This window comes from Stylophora pistillata, chromosome 7 (genome assembly GCF_964205215.1).
Source record: "Stylophora pistillata chromosome 7, jaStyPist1.2, whole genome shotgun sequence".
NCBI lineage: Eukaryota > Metazoa > Cnidaria > Anthozoa > Scleractinia > Pocilloporidae > Stylophora > Stylophora pistillata.
The window spans coordinates 4,800,810-4,822,500 of NC_142525.1; the positions used below are offsets into that span (position 1 = coordinate 4,800,810).

Below are 21,691 nucleotides of genomic sequence, written 5' to 3' on the forward strand. Positions count from 1 at the left end.
GCACAAGAATATAGATTTCGTTTGATTTGTGCATCTGAAAAACAAAGAGTTTTAGAGCCGCATTGAGTATTCTTTCAGTGTATGTGAAAATACATCCCATTTTACATTATTATTAAAACGTTATCTTTCATTATGTACTACCTCAGGCATTTGCCAAGTCATCGAAAAAGGAGGAAACAGTAACAAGAGTCTGCCCGCGTCCAATTTCAAGCAATGCCTGCTCTAAAAAAGGAAAAATTGCCTTTGACTGATTGTAGGAGACATTATCAATATAAAATGAGCCAAGTAACCCAATGACAGCATCAATAATTCCTTCTTGTGGGAGCTGTCATAAATATCTCCAACAATAACAATTCAGGGTGACCCTCAAAATGCACTCGCCAAGACCAGTTTTCACTCGCCCAAAAGTTTACCTCCCCCCCCCCCCCCCACCACACCACCCCCGCGTCTTTCCATATTCCTTCGACTGATCACAGGTAGCTTTCGGGGCCTTTTCCTTCTTTTTCTCTTCGACTACTTTGGAGACTCCAGAAATATATTTCCGCATTTTTATTCTGTACGCGATCAGTTTACGGGAGAACACGCAATGATCAGAAAGCTGGGAAAGTACGGCAAACGATTTGCTTGCAACGTCGTCAAGCACTTGGCAGACCGAGGTTCTTCCAAACGGGCGAGTGATCGAGAATTTGCACTCGCCCGACACTTTTCACACTCGCATTGGCGAGCGGGCGAGTACTAATGTCCGACACTGCAATTAGTGGCTGGATGTAATCTATGACTACCGAATCAACATCAGCCTCTCTCTGCAACAAAAAAAAAAATTTACTGATCTGTAGTTCCGCATAAATACGAGGAACTAGGAACATTCAATATAACTTAATTTAGAGCTCTTTTCGTAAACAGTATATTGGCACGGCCACAAAGGCTGATGTATAAAAGAGAAGGATTTAAATTAGGGAGATCATAGACTTGAAACTTTAATTAATTTAAATTCTCTCAGCATCGAGGTCTCACCTCAACTAAGAGTCTCTCTGAAGGAGTTTTTATGAGACCGTTCCAAGAGGTTTTTAGAGGAAGTTCCTTATAATGCAGAGCGACTTTGCCGTGAAAAGGCGGAGAGAACTGTCATGTTCTCAATCATGAAATGGCCACGGCCAGGATAGAGAGGATTGAAAAGGTACGAATATACCAAAAAAAAAATCACTCAATCTGCATAGCTAAGTTGTAGTTCTCCGTCCATTCGAGGGATTAGTTTTAAATGCGCACAGTAGTTGAGAAAATAAAAATTTGGAAACACCAAGATTAAATTGGTTGAAATTTTCTGAGCAGCAAGGCCTAATCTCAGTTCAACTAAGGGAATCCTCGAATTAAGAAAAAAAATAATCGAATATCTTCTGAGACCGTCCCAAAAACCTTCTTAACGGGATTTTCCCATAACACTAGCGGTTGCTGCCATCCCGCGCCCACTATTTCAAATTGTAATCGTTTGGATCACAATTTGAGGCAGAATCGTTCGACTGCAACCGCAAAAACTTAGTCTCTGAGCGCTATGAATGTAGCCGCTCAGAGCTTTAGCCGGTGACACTCTTTACTATTTGGAACACAGATCGGTAAATATCGTTAATTGCGGCAATCGGTGTATAAAATTTCCAATATCAGACCTGTCAGATATTCAATTTGTGATTTTCAACGGTGATGAAATCCGTACCGATGGGTGAATAAAATGGCAAATGTTTTACTAGCTTTAGGGAAACTTTATCTAGCCATCTTCGAGACCATGAAAGAAATAATGGCGTTTTGTTTTCCCACATTTGGTTCCTACTTGGTATCTCATTCTAAGCGTCTCTCTAAAACGGTTCTTATCTCATACAAAGTAAATCGGCATCAGAGACAAAACCGACCAAAATTATTGTCTGAATCGATTGATGATGCCCCGCAGTATGTCAATGAGAGTGAGACGAATGGGTCCCATCTTCCAGCAGTATATGACAGGGTTCAAAGATGATTTAAAGAAAAACAGAGTCATTGCGCACTGCCAAGCTTTGTATGAAGAAGTCGAAGCTGAGGGGTGAGCCAGGAGTAAAATAGAAAGAATATAAGAAGGAAAATAACAAATCAATAGCACAATAGATACGTAAAATGTTCCAAGAGCTGACTCTCTAAGCCTCAAAATGTTAGATATGTCGCTATTTTGAACTCCCCGTTGTGCCTCTTGGATTTGAAGGTTTTGAATATGGTTTTTGTGTCGCTCTAAGACTATATAAATCCTCCAGCATACAACTGGTATTATAATAAGGCAGACAGTCAAACTCACATACCACATTACCAGTGGAATGATAAGCAATTGAACCCAAAAGACAACTGAAGAAAAAACTGCACTGAAAATCCACATAGATGTCACTGCTGCAACGACGCGCTTGTGAGTAACAAGCTCTTGATATCTGAGATGAAGGTGAACAGCTAAGAACCTGTCCATACTTATGGCTACAACATTAAAGAACAAAGATACACCAAAAAAAATGTATAATGGCGGACAATCCCAGGTAAGAAATGCAGTCGATATGTTTTTGTTGTAACCAGCGGACCAAGTTATGAATGTGGAGCGGTTGGGCCAACAAACCAACGCCAACATCCGAGACAGCCAAACTCAGTAACAATGTTCTCAAAGGCTTAGGCAAAGACGCGGTTTTTGTTATCACATGGATGGTGACGATGTTTAAAATGATGGTTGCATAAGACAGAAAGCTGTTGATGACACAATTAGTAAGAACTGTCGAACGAAGGTCTTCAAATTGCGTACGGCTCGGAAAAAAAGACTTGTTGAGGTCGTCGCAAATTGTTTCTGCCATGAGAGATGAGCGTCAAAACTACCGTGGCTCTAAAAACGATGCAATTAAAATTATAAAGTTGTCAATCACGAGAATATAAGACAATTGAAGCCATCTGCACGAATTCATTCAAAATTTCTTCTACTCTGGCCTTTGAGGGTTTTAAAAAAGCTTCGAGTATTGCTTTCACTCGGCGTTAGCTTGAACTAAAACAAATCATCTGTTTAATTCTACAAGATATTTCGTTTAAAGATGGATTTAAAATCTAAAAAATGTTATATGAAGGAACGCTTTCATTAACATATTGCTCATTTATCAAAATGAGTAAGAGAAACATTATAGTCCATTAACTGAAAGAGTGCTTGACATGTTCTTCTCTATTATTAGGTTGGTCTGAATAAACTGAATAAACATCCTCAGAGACCGAGCATTTTATGGCTGTGAGGGAAAGAGGGAGTTTGGGGGAATACATGATCTATCTGTGGCGGATCTCGCAGGTGTTCGGGATGTTCCGGCAAACTCCTTAAAATGAGATAGCTAAGGTAAAAAAGATGCTAGGTTGTAAAGATGATAAAATAATTTCGAGTAAAGTTTGGTGTAAATAAGCATGATCGTATTTTTCAAATACAACAAAATTGTTAGTCGATTTTTAGTCTTTAAATAATAACAAACATGGAAAAATTACGCGTGCTGTCAAAATTCTGTCTGCTTTTAGTTTCTGTGACGCCTTTCTCATGCAAATTATTTAAAATAGTTAATAACATGATTTCTCGTGCATTTTGCGTAAATAAGCGCTTAACAGTTTTTCAAAGACTACAAACTGCACTTGTCTTACGATTTCGTGCAACTCTGTTGCTCTTTGAAAAATTTACTCGCACTTATAAAACCAAACTGCACGAGGAATATTGTTTTTACCAAAAGAAATAGAACCGTTTTCGGCCAATCAGAAGTGTATAATATCGAATCCAGTTCAGTTCACGAACAGCACTTAGCCCAGAAAAAGTCGAGAACTTGCTTACTAATATCGTAGTTTATACCATGCATGGTATTTGGTCAAAAATAATCCTGCAACACGAAAGGAATACAGGAAAATTTTATTTATTGTTCTTGTTAATAGCAGATGTAAATTGAAAACGAGAGCTTGTTTTTTTGTTTGTTCTTTTTTTGTACCATCAGTACATGTAAATGAAAAGTGAAATATGGAATTATGTGTGTGCCTATAGAAGACTTTTAGCTTGGTAGAGTCAGTAAGTAAGGAAGTAATGAAAAAAGAAACGGTAAATGACGGGACTATAGGTTTATTTTGTCCAGAAGTAAAGAGAAGTTTTCAAATGAGGGCTTTCAAATGCAGCTAGGGATTGACTTAATTTCATTTTACATCGCAAAGTGATTGGTAAAGAATTTCACGCCATCTGTCAGCTATTCAGATGCAACTTGATAGTCTTCAATAATGCTAAAAATAGGACGAAATTAGTTGTTGAAGCCTTTACCACTGAGGAAAATGTTTGTGAACGTGGAACCCCATTTAATGCTGTACTTAGAGAATATTGACGAAACGTTTTAAATTTCCTTTGTTTGAGAGCATTTATTGTTATTAGAGATTAAAAGGACTCCAGTCTACAAAAAGCGACTTCATCGCTGATCTGTAGTTCCGCATAAATACGAGGAACTAGGAACATTCAATATAACTTAATTTAGAGCTCTTTTCGTAAACAGTATATTGGCACGGCCACAAAGGCTGATGTATAAAAGAGAAGGATTTAAATTAGGGAGATCATAGACTTGAAACTTTAATTAATTTAAATTCTCTCAGAATCGAGGTCTCACCTCAACTAAGAGTCTCTCTGAAGGAGTTTTTATGAGACCGTTCTAAGAGGTTTTTAGAGGAAGTTCCTTATAATGCAGAGCGACTTTGCCGTGAAAAGGCGGAGAGAACTGTCATGTTCTCAATCATGAAATGGCCACGGCTAGGATAGAGAGGATTGAAAAGGTACGAATATACCAAAAAAAAAATCACTCAATCTGCATAGCTAAGTTGTATTTCTCCGTCCATACGAGGGATTAGTTTTGAATGCGCACAGTACTTGAGAAAATAACAATTTGGAAACACCAAGATTAAATTGGTTGAAATTCTCTGAGCGGCAAGGCCTAATCTCAGTTCAACTAAGGGAATCCTCGAATTAAGAAAAAAATTAATCGAATATCTTCTGAGACCGTCCCAAAAACCTTCTTAACGGGATTTTCCCATAACACTAGCGGTTGCTGCCATCCCGCGCCCACTATTTCAAATTGTAATCGTTTGGATCACAATTTGAGGCAGAATCGTTCGACTGCAACCGTAAAACTTGGTCTCTGAGCGCTATGAATGTAGCCGCTCAGAGCTTTAGCCGGTGACACTCTTTACTATTTGGAACACAGATCGGTGAATATCGTTAATTGCGGCAATCGGTGTATAAAATTTCCAATATCAGACCTGTCAGATATTCAATTTGTGATTTTCAACGGTGATTTTCAAATGTTTTACTAGCTTTAGGGAAACTTTATCTAGCCATCTTCGAGACCATGAAAGAAATAATGGCGTTTTGTTTTCCCACATTTGGTTCTCACATTAAGAAAGGACAAAGTTTTTATTTTATGTCGAAACAAATATATACTTACCTCGATACTTTTGCTTAGCTTTAATCATTTTATCTACAGGGATTCCGAAAACAAAAACCACCTCGTTCGCTTTCTCTTCGAAACATATTCTCCACACCTCAAGGAAACTTCTTCCTTGTCCTCAGGAAGTTTAAAATGACATTGTGGGTGGAATTAATTGCCTTTCAAGTCCAAAATACAAAATACGCAAATTACCTGCTCCTTGAAAAAACAGCTCTTCGTCAAATTTCTCTTTGGTGTGGTAAGTGCCCTAGTCTTCACCTAACACGTACTAAGTGGCAATTCAGCACTGGGTCATCAGGGCAGAATAAAACTGCGAAAAAATTCTCAGGACCCACCCACAAATATCAGAATTAGATAAACTCCAATCAACATTTATCGTAAACTGCGTTTTGAACAGTTTTATTTGCTACACTGCTATCATTGTTGAATATTTTCACAAATTATGCAAATCGCAAAGACATCTGCGCTGCCGAAACCTTTAAAAGGGTTGCCAGTGAGTGCCACTGTGTAGTGAGGTTAGCAACTCGCTTGATCGTTTAGCGAGAGGTATCGAGACTCTGGACTCTTCTCTTTTTATTCTCTTCACGAGAGCTACTACAGCTTCGACTACCGCAATGCTTCAGATATTTTTTTCCTTCTCGATTTAGCGAGGAGAGCCCACGTATTAAATACAAAAATCGCAGACATGTTTGGATTAGCTGACCGTGGGAGTTTACATAGTGTATCCGTTCTATTTGCAAAGGGGGAATTTGGGTGGCTCGCTCCAAAGTACTTGGCGAGCACCAAGGAACCAATTAAACGCCAACGATCGAGCTGCGCCCGAGAATCGCGCTCACAACCAGGATCTTCAGTGTGGGAAAAAAAACCCAAGGACAGCTCAACACAAACACGACCACCTATGAAACTTATTATTCTCAACCACAACAAGCGATTAAAATGTCTAACACGGTAATAAGAAAATAATGGGAATAAAAATCGCGAAAACTAACAACTTGGAAACATCGAAAAACAAATACCAACTAAAATACTTTATTCGCGCCAAGAGGGCTTTTTAAGATAGTTACATTGTGCGCTTAGAATATACATACATACAAATAAATGTTAAACTTAATGTCAAAAAAGAAATCAATTCTCTCTTAAAAGGTTAAAATCAGTTTTTTGTTTAAGCAGCATCTTAAATTTTTCATGTCCGTTTCCACTTGAGCGACAACTCTAAGGAATTCCAAAGTTTGACAGTTCTGAAATAAAGTGTTCTTTGTCTTCTGCATGTGGGGGTTCTGTACAGGGAATCCGTAAATTTCTAAAGGCACGTTAACTTCATGTATGGTTCTGTTACTGTAAAAAAGCAGGGTCTGAACACGCGATTCGCAATCCGGAATTCTGTGGTCCTACTCTGACCAACCTTGTTTCTAGGGAATTTTCCTGAGAGCGAGGTTGAAATGTAATATCATAGTTTGTCCAAAGTTAACTGATCTCCCGCCAGCCGGAATTATTTTTAAAAAAGCCACGTCATATGAAGTATTTTCAGCTCCCAAAAAAATAACAGTCACGAATATGCTCAAAAGACAATGATGGCCGAGAACAGCGAAGATTAGCACAGATTGCGATTCAAGACGGACTAAACGTTTACTTAAAAAGGGTATAGCTCCTTGCATTTTGTGCAACTAGCATAAGATGTAAAACTTCTTGTCTTTGCTTTTTATATTCAAGTGTCCATGTTACCGTTGACAAGTGGAGAATTTTAGTCCAATGGACAACCATCGAAGCCAGTAGATTTTTTTTCTTCTTTTTGTGTTCCATTCCATAATTTTCCTAACCGTATAAGTTCCCTCTCCTTCAGTTGTCAGATCAACATTAAGTTGACGATGGTCGAGGCTCTTATTTTGAACCATCATGGTCTCCATTTGGTGGCTCATTATAAGTTTTTCTCTAAAGCGTTTCGTATCTCACGCAAAGTGAATTGGCATCAGAAACAAACCTGACCAAAATTATTGTCTAAATCGATTGATGATGCCTCGCAGTATGTCAATGAGAGTAACACGAATGGGTCCCAACTTCCAGCAGTATATGACAGGGTTCAAAGATGAGTTAAAGAAAAACAGAGTCATTGTGCAGTGCCTAGCTTTGTATGAAGAAATCGAAGTTGAGGGGTGAGCCAGGAGTAAAATATAAAGAATACAAGAAGGCAAATAACAAATCAATAGCACAATACATACGTAAAATGTTCCAAGAGCTGAATTTCTTAGCCTCAAAAAGTTAGATATACCGCTATTTTGAACTACCTGTTGTACTTCTTGGATTTGAAGGTTTTGAATCTGGTTTTTGTGTCGCTTTAAGACTATATAAATCCTGCAGCATACAATTTGTATTATGATAAGGCAGACAGTCATACTCACAGACCATATTACTTGTGGAATAATAAACAATTGAACCCAAAAGACAACTGAAGAAGTAATTGCACTGAAAAGCCATATTGATGTCACCGCTGCAATGACGCGCTTGTGAGTAACAAGCTCTTGATATCTGAGATGAAGGTGAACGGCGAAGAACCTGTCCACACTTATGGCTACAACATTAAAGAGCGAAGATAAACAAAAAACATCTATAATGGCGAAAAATGCCTGGTAAGAAATGCAGTCCATACGTTTTTGTTGCAACCAGCTGACCAGGTCATAAATGTGGAGCGGTTGGGCCAATAAACCAACGCCAACATCCGAGACAGCCAAACTCAGTAACAATGTTCTCAAAGGCTTAGGCAAAGACGTAGTTTTTGTTATTGCAAGGATGGTGACGATGTTTAAAATGATGGTTGTATACGACAGATAACCGTTGATGATACAGTTAATGACAAGTGTCAGACGAAAGTCTTCAAAATGCGTATGGTTTGGGAAAAAAAAGCTTTCGAGGTCTTCGCAATATGTTTCCGCCATGAGAGCTAAGCATCAAAACTACCGTGGTTCTAAAACCAATGCAATTAAAATTATAAAGTTGTCAATCACGAGGATATAAGACAATTGAAGCCATCTGTACGAATTCATTCAAGATGTCTTTAACTCTAGCATTTTAATGTTTTTAAAAAGATTCAAGTGCCGCTTTTTCTTGGCGCTAGCTTGAACTAAAACAAATTATCTGTTTAATTCTGCAAGACATTTCATTTTAGAGATGGGTTTAAAACCTTATAAAGGTTATATGAAGGAACACTGTCATTAACATATTTTTCTTTTATCAAAAGGAGTAAGCGAAACATCAAAGTCAGTTAATTGAAAGCGTGCTTGACATATTCTTGTTTATACATGTATTCATTTTGTCCCACAGTTTCATGAAATTTTTTATGGAAAATTTACTCGCGCCAAAGTGCACCAGTAATGATGTTATTTCCTATACAAATGCACTCGTTCTCAGTCAATCGGAAGTGCGTAATTTTTTTATATATACCATTAATTTGAGCAATCCATAATTAGAGAGTTTTCAGTCGTTTACGAGGAACTTAGGAATATTTTCTGGAGGAAAATAATCATGGAAACCCCCCTCCCATTACTTCAGATCGCGTTCGACTCGCGTTCCAACCGCCCATGCACCCCCCCCCCCCCGACGAATATCGAGTTCGGTTCAGTTCATAAACTGCCGCGAGAAAGTCGAGAAATGGCCGAGTAATGTCTCAGTCTCAACCTAAAGAAATTCATGCCAGAAATTAAATGAAAAAATAATCCTGTAACAAGTATTTAAGGAATACAGGAAATTTTTGTCTTAGTGTTCATGTTGACGGTAGATGTCAATTAAAAATGAGAGCATTTTTTCGGTAACATCAATACATGTAATTAAAATCGAAATATGGAATGGTGTACGTGTCAATGGAAGACGTTTAGCCTGTCTGACGTTAGTAAGTAAAGATGGACAAAAAAGAAAAAAACAGAAAATGATAGGACTATGAATGTATAGTGTCCACAAGTAAAGAGAAGTTTGCAAATGAAGGCTGTCAAACGCAGCCAAGGATTGTGTTAGTTTTATTTTACATGGCAAAGTGATTGGTAGAGAATTTCACGCCATCTGTTGGCTGCTCAGATGCAAATTAATAAGCTTCAGTAATGCTAAAAATAGGACAAAATTAGTTGTTGAAGTCTTTACCACTGAGGATTGTGTTAGATTCATTTTACATCGCAAAGTGATTGATAGAGAATTTCACGCCATCTGTCGGCTACTCAGATGCAAATTAATAAGCTTCAATAATGCTAAAACTAGAGGTTTTGCACAGCAGCCATGTTGGATGGCAGGAACAATAGATTATTTTTTCCATGGGAATAAATTCATTTCTTATGCAAATTATTTTCATTGTTCCTGCCATCCAACATGGCTGCTGTGCAAAACCTCTATAGGACAAAATTAGTTGTTGAAGTCTTTACCACTGAGTAAAATGCTTTTTGTGAACGTGGAGCCCCATTTAATGCTTTGTTGCTTTGTGGGCGTTTATCATTATTAGAGGTTAAAAAGACTCGAGTTCTACAAAAAGCGAATTGTGGTAGACCGTTTCTTTTTCTGTTAATTACAGCTTGGTGTACAGGAAAACAAATTCAAATCCCGCTTGATTGAAGTGGTACTCGGCCTGCTAGATCAAAATCTACGTTGGTTCTTTGCTGAAACCAGAACGAAAAAGGGCGAAGATTACACCAAATCTGCTGAACCCAGAACGAAAAAGGGCGAGAATTACGGCAAATCTACCTTTCTGGGATTGCGTTACTCGTCACTCGATAAGGAGATGCCCCGATTCCCAACCCCGTCCTTTTAAAAAGAGAGTTTAAAATTTTCCACTGATCCAAGATTTTCGAGATCAAGCCTAATGCTAGATAAACGAATAAAAATCCCTAAGCTAGGCGGCAAAGAAAATGTCTCACATAAACTTGCTATCGAGGAGGAAGACCTCAGGTAGCTGAGATCTAGCGATGTATTTTCCTTGTTCCAACCACATTCCCTGCTGAGGAACGTTTGGTTTCATGTTGTCCTTTTCAAAGAAGCTTGCCAAAGGAGAGCTTCAAGTTAGAAATCGATGCGGCTGGGCGAAGGTAGGCAACACCGAGCCAAGATTAAATACCAAAGAAACATTCAGGAGGATTGAACGATGTAGAAAGCACAGAAAAAGAAGCAAGGGTGTATGAAACCCAAGATAAAGGTCGCCTAGCTATAAGGCGCTGAAGTTATACCTGCAGAAAGTCAATCCAAACTGCACTACTTTTTTCCAGTATCCGAAGAAAAACAGCACAGCCGAAGATGCAGTTTTTATACGAAGCACGAACGTTTGGAATACACAGCTTTGCTAAAATGATAAGACGGTATCTTCGAAGAAGTGCGTTTATCTAAACTTGCACAAACCATTGTGTAAAAGCTACTGCCATCACTCTCTGGTCCAATGCTGGGATTTCAAACCGCCACATTATGGCCATTTCAGGTGACCGTTCGTCTGTGAGGAAAAATTTCTCTATTAGCGGGGCTCCCACGAGCGCGAAGCGCGCGTGGAGCAGAGCCCCATTCCCATGGAATATGGTCAACCTATTTTCGTTTGGTTGTCACGTGACTGACCGAGCGTACGTACATACGTACGTACGTATGTGCCCTCTGTCATGTATGTTATCACGAAAATACTATATGATCAAATTTGAAAATATGGCGTCCGCGCGGCCGACCCTCTAAATTTTCAGGTCGGATTTTTCATTCATTTGTGCTCGAGTTAGACCTTGTGGAGCTCAGAATGTAAAGTAACAATGCTATAGAATACTCTGCTTGGAAAAGAATGGATATCAAGGTCTTAAAGGTGACAGAATAAGCTATCGAGTCAACAACAGTACGATTCTCTAAGACGATGTGAATTATGGACGTAAAGTGAAAACCGAACTTTCGGACTTTAAGCAGGGCCTAGGGACAATTTGACGATTCGATGGCCCGGTAAACATCATGTTATGTTCGAGTAACAATGTGTTAAAAGGTATTGTTTAAAAGAAGATTTTACGTCAAAGCGAAGTTTTTTCAGAATTTTCAACATAACGCTGCGCAATTTCTGGGGCAAGTAAACAACGATCTAAGCATGATGAATTTTACCGCGTGGGCTTTGTACACGCAAGAAATTCGTACGTTTTTCGCTTATAACAGCAAATCAAAAACTATTTTGAATAAATCTGTCGTCCCGAAATATTTCTTGGCCATTTTAGTCGTGCTTCCTATTGCGGAAGTGCGGAGTGCGGAGTGCGGAGTGCGGAGTGCGGAGTGCGGAGTGCGGAGTGCGGAGTGCGGAGTGCGGGGTGCGGAGTGCGGAATCTAATAAAAAAAAATAAAAAAAAAACAATGAAAAGAATAATTAAATACATAAATAAACTAGAAATAGAAATCTAGGAAATAAAAATAATAATTATTAAAAAAATTCATGCCGCCTGAAGTGGACTGTTCATATGGTATATTTAACCCAAGATTTTCATAGTTAGCAGTTCACTCTTACCTTGAGTTAGCAGTTCACTTTTACCACCTATTACCAGCTTTAAATGAATGTATTAAGTACGTTTATCCCCGTCATATGCCTTTCCATGTCAATTGATTGAATGCCTGGGCTAGGGGAGACAACTTATCTTTAACCTTCTCCAAGTGTTCGGTTAGTTGGGTCATAGCTCGGAAGATGGTGAGCGAAAACATCGGGAAAAAGGGTATTTTGTTTACTCTGTTTTGCGTTAAAAGCCTTCAAGTACTGTGTACCAACTTAACTTTATTTCCAGCTTAAAATCAGTAATTTTCTTCCGGAGAAGATATTAGACTCTAGCAGAAAAGAAAGAGAAATACATGGCCGCAGTCACGGTAGTTGCACGTGGAATTGACAAGACAAGCAACCCTGTGCAGTTAAATGGCTTTTTTGGGAAAACATTTAATTTTATAATTTTATTTCTCAAAGTGCAACTTTACCTGTGGATTGACTTGTTTCTCTATTTGTCAATCTACATTTTTTATCTTACTATTTTTCAGGGCTGAATATCTTTCATGGTTTTAGATTGAGCTTTGCGAGAACTTTAGGACTCGCAGTTGACAAGTTGTGAGAATGGTTCAAGGGTTAATTCACACGGATAGTTTATTTTTGGAAAGCAAAGCTTGAGATTGTTTCGAGGCAATACAGCTTTCCAGCGAAACCGGAAGGTGTAATTTCTCACATTTTCTAGACATGGTCAAAACTTGACTGTGCTTTACTTTTTTTTCCGTAAAAGTGAGCTGCTAACTTTAAAAATCTTAGTTAAATATACTTAATGAACAGTCCACTTCAGGCGCCGTGAGTTTTTTTAATAATTACTATTTTTATATCTTAAATTTCTATTTCTAGTTTATTTATGTATTTAATTATTCTTTTCATTGTTTTTTTTTATTTTTTTTTTATACAACGCACTCCGCACTCCGCACTCCGCACTCCGCACTCCGCACTCCGCACTCCGCACTCCGCATGCCGCACTCTGCGTTTTCGGAACAGCCTTGTTTTTTTTTTTTAATTTATTTTTTTTAGACTCCGCACTCCGCACTCCGCACTCCGCACTCCGCACTCCGCACTCCGCACTCCGCACTCCGCGTTTTCGGAACAGCCGACAAACTCGCATATTCCATTTTGAAATAGCGATTTTTATCTTTCATCTTGATCTTTTAGTTAAAACGTAATATGCACCTATCGTTTTTTTCGTCGGAAATAAGTTCTTTAATTAGTCTTCTTTCACTGGAGCTTGTTTTTTGGAAAAGATGATCTTTAAAAATTTACTGCGCATTATGTTTGCATTCTTGGTTTCTCCAAAATTTTGACTTTTTACAGGCATGTGTTACACGTAAGTGTCAATGGGTTAAATTTATACGAATGAAGTTTTTACCAAAAATTTTTAATATATGTAGAGAAATTTTATTGCAAAATTTTCGCTTATTGGGAGCTCCGCTTTTAGGCCTTGCTAAATCTATATATTAGGCATGTGCGAACAACACAAATCTAGATTCGTGGGCACAAATCTAGCCATTACGTGAGTAGAAGGGAAAGAGAGAAGGAAATGCCCATGCGGTATTGTATGTTTGCATGTTATTCGTGAATGCACTTAGAAACATAGGTGTAACTACACAGCGCCAAAATGAGTGTGAGTGCTCGGTTAGTATGGTGCGTTTGGCGAGCATTTTTTGACCCCAGAGTAAATGAATTTCATTGTGGAACGAAAGGAACATTACGTATATGTGCACGATCCTTCGCAGTAAAGCACTATTTAAGCAATAGTGAAAATCAGACCTGAAAAAAATTCATGCCTGTACGGGATTCGAACCACTGACCTCTGCGATACTAGTGCAGCGCTCTACCAATTGAGCTAACAAGCCAACTGGGAGCAGGTCATCAAATTAATTCGACATAAACCCGTAGATGATAAATCAAACAACAAACATATGAAATACATATATATGTATTTCATATGTTTTTTTTTAGCTCAATTGGTAGAGCGCTGTTAGCTCAATTGGTAGAGCGCTGCACTAGTATCGCAGAGGTCAGTGGTTCGAATCCCGTACAGGCCTGAATTTTTTTCAGGTCTGATTTTCACTATTGCTTAAATAGTGCTTTACTGCGAAGGATCGTGCACATGTACGTTTCATAACCGCAGTTCATATATATGTATTTCATATGTTTGTTGTTTGAAAGGAACATTGTTTAAACTTTTTTGGACTGTTATCGATTCCAGAACCAAGTTGCCAATTTAATGGAGTTTGCTCTTATCGAAAGAATGAAATCAAAATCTAGCTGTTTAAAAGTTGTGATGCACTCTACGGATATCGTTTATTTATCAACCGCAGCGCATCTCAATTTATAACTGTTTACGAGAAGAGCCACAAGTTGATTTAGATCATGATATTAATTATAGTTGCTTTTTGAAAGCTAAGACACTTCATCATGCTCTCAACTGTTAAGCTCAATTTGAAAGTAATTCCTTGTAGTGATGAGGAGAAACTTAGCGAATTGAAAGTTTCGTTTCAATTACGATAATTTTTTTCGGGCGCTATTCGATTTGAGGTCCGTTTAAATCGGAAATGGCGCCATAAAATTTGTCGGAGTTTTCTCGACGTGAAATACGACATACATGTAAAATGAACTTGATTATTTTATCTAAAAATTATATTTACTTATGATGCGTTAATGGTTGTGGGGTTTTCTTAACAACTTATTTAATGCTAAGACATGGTTTAATCATGTGCTTCTCTGGTTAAACGATTTGATGAATGTGAGCGGGCAATTACAATTCACAGACCCCAGAATAAAGTCGAAATTCAGTTCTGACAGAGCTAAATTCAGATGGACGGGTTGCAAAATTAATCTCGCTCTCAGATGAAGGACTCTAGTTTTCACGGTCCATAATCATAAATCACGATTGACGTATAGTTTTAGTAGTGTATCCATAATAGTGTGTCGAATCTGTTTCATTCTCCAGCAATAAGTAACAGGGTTTAATGATTAATTTGAAAACATCAACGTTTGACTGTGCGTAAAGTGAAAGGGTTGTTAGAAAAATATTGGGGCCGGTAATTGCCAGGGCAGTCAAAAGGATAAAGAAACTAAAATCACAAGCTAAAAACGCAAAGTTTTGTAGAAAGCAGTGATAGCAATTTTCATGATCCTTACCAAATTTCTCATCTCGCTATGTTGTCGCCTGGGTTGTGCCCCTGGTTCTTGTACTTGCTGGACGTGAATTTGCCTTTCATGGCGTTGTGTAACTAAACGAATCTTCCAGTTAATTACTGAACTGACCGTGAGGCAAATGGTTCTAATAGATGACACAACTGTTATGAGTGCGGCATAAGGAAAGAGGAAAAAAGTAGAGGATGAGAATGCACTTAATGTCCATATAAAAATGACCACTTTAACAAGCCGCTTGTGAGTCACAATTGCTTGGTATCTTAGATGACGTTCAATTTCCAAGTTTCTGTCAATACTGATGGCCATGACATTGAAGAACGAAGCAGTGAAAAACAACCCAATAACCAACACGAATCCCAAGTAGAAGATGCAGCTTGGATTAGAAGCTGTAACCATTTGATAAAAAATGAAAAAAAGAAGGGCTCCACTATCAAACTAACGCCAAAATCAGATACAGCAACACTCAGTAGCAATGTTTTCAAGGGTTTTGGTAACGCAGACGTTTTTGCGATCACATAGATTGTAACGACGTTTAACATGATGGCTGCGTAGCAGATATAATTGTTAAAAAGACAGTTTACAACAAAAGTCAAATGGACATTTTCAAACTCGGAGACTTTTGGATAACTGTTAAGCAATATTTCACAGTTTAACTCAGACGTGATGATTCAGCGATGAATTGCTGCTTATAGTAAGTGTTGGTACAAAGATTAAGTACAATCATCCCTCGAAAGACAGAATTCGACACAGAGGCTATTGTCACTGCATGGGGACCACGATTTGCGTCAATCAAGGTGTGAGAGATGTATTGTAGACCTCCCATCAATGAGGCGCTGCAGCTTAGCGAATTAATAGTATCTTTTTAATATTACATTTGATAGACGTTGATTACAAAGTGGATCTTTTTATCTCAAAAATGGCACAATAGGATTTTCCGAGATTTCTCTCAATAAAATACAATAACAGTCAATTGACATTGAGTCGATGTAAGTCAAGTGCAGAGATGAGGCCGAGGATTTTTACTCCCTGGCTTGAATCAGTTTTCCGTTTTGCTCGACATATGAAGTTGGCAGCTGTTCTCTTTTCTTTTCATCCTATCAAAAATGCAGATTGCTTTAATTTCAATAATTGCACTCATATCAATTAAAGTATTCGTCAAATCTTTACGACCGTTATTCAAATAACGAAAACAGCATCGTCATTAGAAATGAAGGATTCGAAGAGAAAGACAACAGCTGTTTACTTCACTTTCGTAACAAACAAACACCCGGCTAAGATAAGGAAAAAGGATGAAAACTTCTCAGCCTCTACGCTGGCACTTACGTCGAGTTAAAGTAAAAAGAAATGACCCAGTTGTTGCATATAGTTCGTATTTCGCAAACCAGAACTTCAGCAAACATATATGCAACCATTTTTGAGCTAATAATAATAATAATAATAATAATAATAATAATATCTGATGTTGGTGTTGGTTTGATAGTGAAGGCATTCTAATGATCTCTCATTATTTATCAAATGGTCTCAGGTTTAGAATCCAGACTGCACCTTCTTTTAGGAATCTATGTCGTTTTAAGTTTCTTTGCTATACCTTCATTCTTGAATATCATGGCCATTATCGTGGACAGACTCCTGATAATTCAACCTCATCTCAGATACCAATCACTTGTTACTCACAAGCGGGCTGTTGGAGTGGTCATTTTCATGGGACTTTTACTTTGATTTCATCCTTTGCTTTGTTCCTCTTTCCTTTTGTTATACTCTCGGCAATAGTATCAACTATGGGAACCATTTGCCTCGGGGTCACTACAGCTATCTATTGTAAGATTTATTATATCACACGACGCCACAAAAGACAAATTTGAGTCCGGCAAGTACAACAACGACAAGCACGATCCAGACAAAATAGTGAGATGAGAAATTTGGCAAGGAACATGAAAACTGCTCTCGGTATTTTGTACGTTTACTTTGCGTTTTTAGTTTGTTATTCCCCACAGTTTGTCATTTTGGCTGCCAGTGCAATCAGTGGCCCCAACATAGTTATTGCTAACCTTCAGATTTACACGTATACGCTGATGTTCTTTAATTCATCGCTAATTAACAACTAATCACCGAAGTGGAGGTGGTTAGTGGTGGGTATTTACCAAGCCGCGAAGCGGCGAGGTAAATATCCACCGCTAACTACCGACACTGGGGTGAATAGTTGTTTTAGTATATACTAAAACAGTGAGATAATATACACCACCAAAAATATATTTTAATTCATACATTCCGACATTTTCCCGCGCGGAAAGGACTGAAACAACAAGCCGCGCAATATTAATTTGCATTTGTAAACAATACTTTTCTAATTGGTTTTTATCGATGAACTCTGGGTTAAAAATTGAAACCATTACCTTTAAACACGGCCAAAGCAAATTTAGTCGCTTCCTTTGTGTTTTCAGGGACTGCTTCGTCGTTAATTTGAGTGATCTCTTCGATTGTCACGGATGCAAACCGGGACGCCATTTTTTTTCCGAGTTGCTCTGAGGTAAATAGCATAGGATATTCAGAGTTTGACTAGCCAATTACAGCGCGCCTTCGACGCTATCCACTGTTTTAGTATATACTAAACCCTGTTATTTACTGCTGGAGGATGATACACATTCGACGTGCTCTAGTGGACACCCCGAGAGAAATATACACCTATCGTGTGTCATGATTCTGAAACTTGAAGACAAGAGTCCTTTATCAAAGAGGGACGTTTAATTTGCAATCCAACGTCTTTTCTTGAGAAAAAACCGACTTTCATTTGGTTTTAGCCGATATTCGATTGTGGGTTCCGTCCAACTCGAAAACTTTCTGATTGTAGGCAGCATTCTATTCTGGACCCTATTCCAAATCGAGACTTTATATGATTCCAGCCTCCTTCGGATATCAGATGAGGTTTCTATCTAGCTCTGCTCTGGAAAGTGTCCAAGAAGACATACTACTTACTGAGTTTTTAGATTTAAACAAATGAGTCGTGCGTTCGAAAACTTGCCTTCAAATGTGCTTAGAACTCGGCCATTACAGATATTTGAAGTTTTCTTCACTTTAGCATATTTTTTCTAAACTCGTCCTTTGAACCCTGTTCGCAACCAGTTAGTATAAACTGATTGTTCAGTTTTGCGGTTCTGTTATTGGCTGTAAGACTCAAGTGGCGTAAGTCGGTCGTGATTGGTCGGTTTCGATTGGTGGGTAAAGGTGAGGTCGTTCTGTTCGGTTCGTTTGTCGTGTTAATGTTCTTCAGTTTGTTCTTGCCTTTGAAGTTTGTTAGGAACTGACATGGTGTACTGATGGGTTACGGTCACGTGGGTGACAAGGATATTGAAGGGCTAAGGAGTGAAGTGAAGTAAAACTTTATTTAAACACGAAGGCGCGCAGTATTGGCAGTATTCTCCCCATCCAGCCCGCTCACAGCGGGCGGTATCCGTTTCGCTTGAGTGACTTTGCAGAACATCTCAAGCTTCGTTGTAATTTTTTCACAAATATATCTCATTTTGCCGGCTAGACAGTCGGTCACGACCTTTTGGCGATAAATAATAGTAATTCTGTTTTGCCTCGCTCTCAAATCACTTTGGTTTTTCCACAAAAGAATTGATTTCGAAATTAATTGTGTGGTAGTAGATTTGTTGTTAAAAAGATTGAAACGCGGCCTAGAAACAATTTGTAATTTAATAATCCTTCCAAAAAGTCACTCAGAAAGTTAAACGAGAGGTAGTTGCAGTTAACAATTACGTTAATCAATGTGACTCTCAATCGCTAATATCTGAATTCTTCCCCGCAATTCGTTCGTTTGTGCGTTAAGCGAAGTTTTGAGTTCTTCTAGAAATACACTTTAGACTATTCTTTGCAAGTCCCTTGAATTTGGACATTACTACCGAGAATTTCATAACAGTAACCGAAGGAATTCGTTGAATATAAGTTGCATTAAATCTCTGTGTCTATTTGGAAAGAGTCTCATCGACTTCAGCTTTTCGGTGGAAGAAAAACTGATTAAACACACCATTACAGAAAAAAAACAAGCGGACGGGTGTCTCGAAAACTCAGACCTCGAAAACTTAGACCCCAGACCCGAAAAACTCAGACCCTCTGTATGTCTCGAAAACTCAGACCCGAAAATCTCAGACCCTCTCGTAGGTGCCTCGAAAACTCAGACCCGAAAAATAAAACATATTTACACCGCGCGAATGCCGCAAGCCGACTTGTTTACTGTTCGTCGATCCAGTAGCATTACGTGCACTGATCATGAAAATTATCTACCGAGAAAAGAAAAACTGAACAGCTTGCAGTGTTAGGTACGTGCAACGATCAGGAAAATTATACTCAACATTCGTATAGATTTTTCTTTTCGTTATCGTATAAGCCAAGTTTCCACAACGTGTCGTGTCAGTAGAAGCCATTCGCAAGGTGTGTTTCCCCCGCCCCAAAAAATAACTCTTTCTATTCGTTAATCATTAAAGTACTACTGTGTAAAGCGAGACTGTATTGCATCGTGCTTTCCTTATTTCCATTAAATCTTTATTAACATTTCATCCCACGTTCTCGCCGTTCGCGACAATCGCATCTCAACCTGCTCGAAGTGGAGCTGGACTACCAAGAAGTTTGCTCTTCAAAGTAAAATCAAGTGATGCGTTGAAGAGGTTGTATATACAGAAATGCACCACATCAGTGACCATATCCAAGACCTCGGGCACAGTTTTTCCCAATACGGACCTGTGATGTATGTAAATCCAAACACGAGATCAGTCACAAACCTCTAGTTCTTTGTCGTTCTTTATTATCCTCGATCGGCCCATTCAGCGCTCCACAAGGGGAACTCAGCCTATACGTACTCCACTCAAAACAACCGTGCCGCCGCAAAAGTTAAGCTCGAAAAAACTTTAAATCAACTCCACAAAAGGACGAGAAACGAAAGGCAAAGCAAAGCTTAAAATTTCGTGACTGACTGCGAAAATTAAAAACCACGTGACTAAAGAAAACAATGAAATACATTAAAATAATTACTATTGGCGGGAAAAGACAGGACAAGACCTCGAAACCTTTCTAGCGATCATTTTTTGTTTGTACCATAGTATTTACAATCGATTGAGTTCCTCGATTGGCTTGAGAATGGCTACTTGGTCAACAGCTGTTGAGTTTTTGCGATCCATTATATTCAAAATCGATTTAATCATGATACGTTTATGGTTGAGCGTTCTTCATGATATAACTTGCTTTAATACTTTTGTTTGACTTTAATCAGTTTTATCCACAAGGATTGCGAATACAAAAAGCCCATTGTTCTCTTTCTCGTCAAAACTTATTCTACATACCTTAAAGGCCTTTTAACACGTCGTTGTGGTCAGATAGTCACCTCTTGTGTCCACAATATATCTCTCTCCCCGACTAACGCAAAGGCCGGCTCCTTGACAAAGAGCTCTTCGACAAATTTTCCTTTCATACATACATACGTACATACACACACACACACACACGCACACACACACACACACACACACACACACACACACACACACATACATACATACATACATACATACACACACACACACACACACATACATACATACATACATACATACATACATACATACACGCACACACACACACACACACACACACACGTACATACATACATACATACATACATACATACATACATATAACTTTATTTAAACTCGATTTAGAATAGCTCGAGAGAGCTAGTATCTCCGAGTATAATTAGCATTTAAGAGATACAGCAAAATATATCAATAAGAAAAATATATCAACACAGGCTAAAACCTTTCTGGAATGCCAAAAAAGAATCTGGAATGAACTAATGAGTACAAAATTAGCCAATCAGCTAACTTTTAACTTGTTGAGTATGCTTATCATACTAAAATAGTAAAAATTGTCCATTCATCAATCCGTAATGTGACAGGTCATGATCATCAAAAACAAACTTATTCAGTACACAGTTATACTTAACGAGTTTGGAATTGTACTAAATGAATTTCAATTTATACTTAAGAAGTTTGCAGACAGCTAATCAGTTTTAAGGCCCGTTTAAAAGGTTTCAACATTTGCTCCAGCGTGCATTTTTAAATGTATTTGTAAAACGTACCGAAATTAGGTTAAAAAAATTGTTAAACAATTTGTTGAAGCTAATTTCGGTGCGTTTTTTCAACATTGTTGAAAACGTAAAAAATTTTGAAAGCTGTCAAAGCGTGTTGAACCAAGTTTAAATCGGTTTAAATTTTCATTCAACATCGATTCAACTTTTCCTTTGTAAGGCCTTTTTAAGGCCTTTGTAAGACCTTTGCAAGGCCTCTAGAAATGCCGCCGCACAGTTTATCTTTGTGTTCAACATTTCCGCAACATCCGTTCTACTCTTGTCGAACGAATATTGATCAAATGTTGAAACTGTTTAAACGGGCCTTTAACGGCCTTAGAAGTCGGAAGATGGCAATTGAAAATGCACTTATTTATTTAGTTAGAATTTCGCGAATGGCTGGATCTGTTTACGGTTTCT

The 21,691-nt window shown here is 38.3% G+C and overlaps 1 long non-coding RNA gene across 1 annotated transcript in view; it reads left to right on the forward strand.

Moving 5' to 3' along the window:
• The first annotated feature begins 836 nt into the window (after positions 1-836).
• LOC148726300 (uncharacterized) overlaps positions 837-21,691 on the forward strand; it is a 23,463-nt gene continuing 2,608 nt past the window's right edge. The window contains exons 1-2 of the long non-coding RNA XR_015989411.1: positions 837-2,543; positions 3,216-4,818. This is a non-coding gene — a long non-coding RNA (uncharacterized LOC148726300). The remainder of the gene's footprint in view (positions 2,544-3,215; positions 4,819-21,691) is intronic.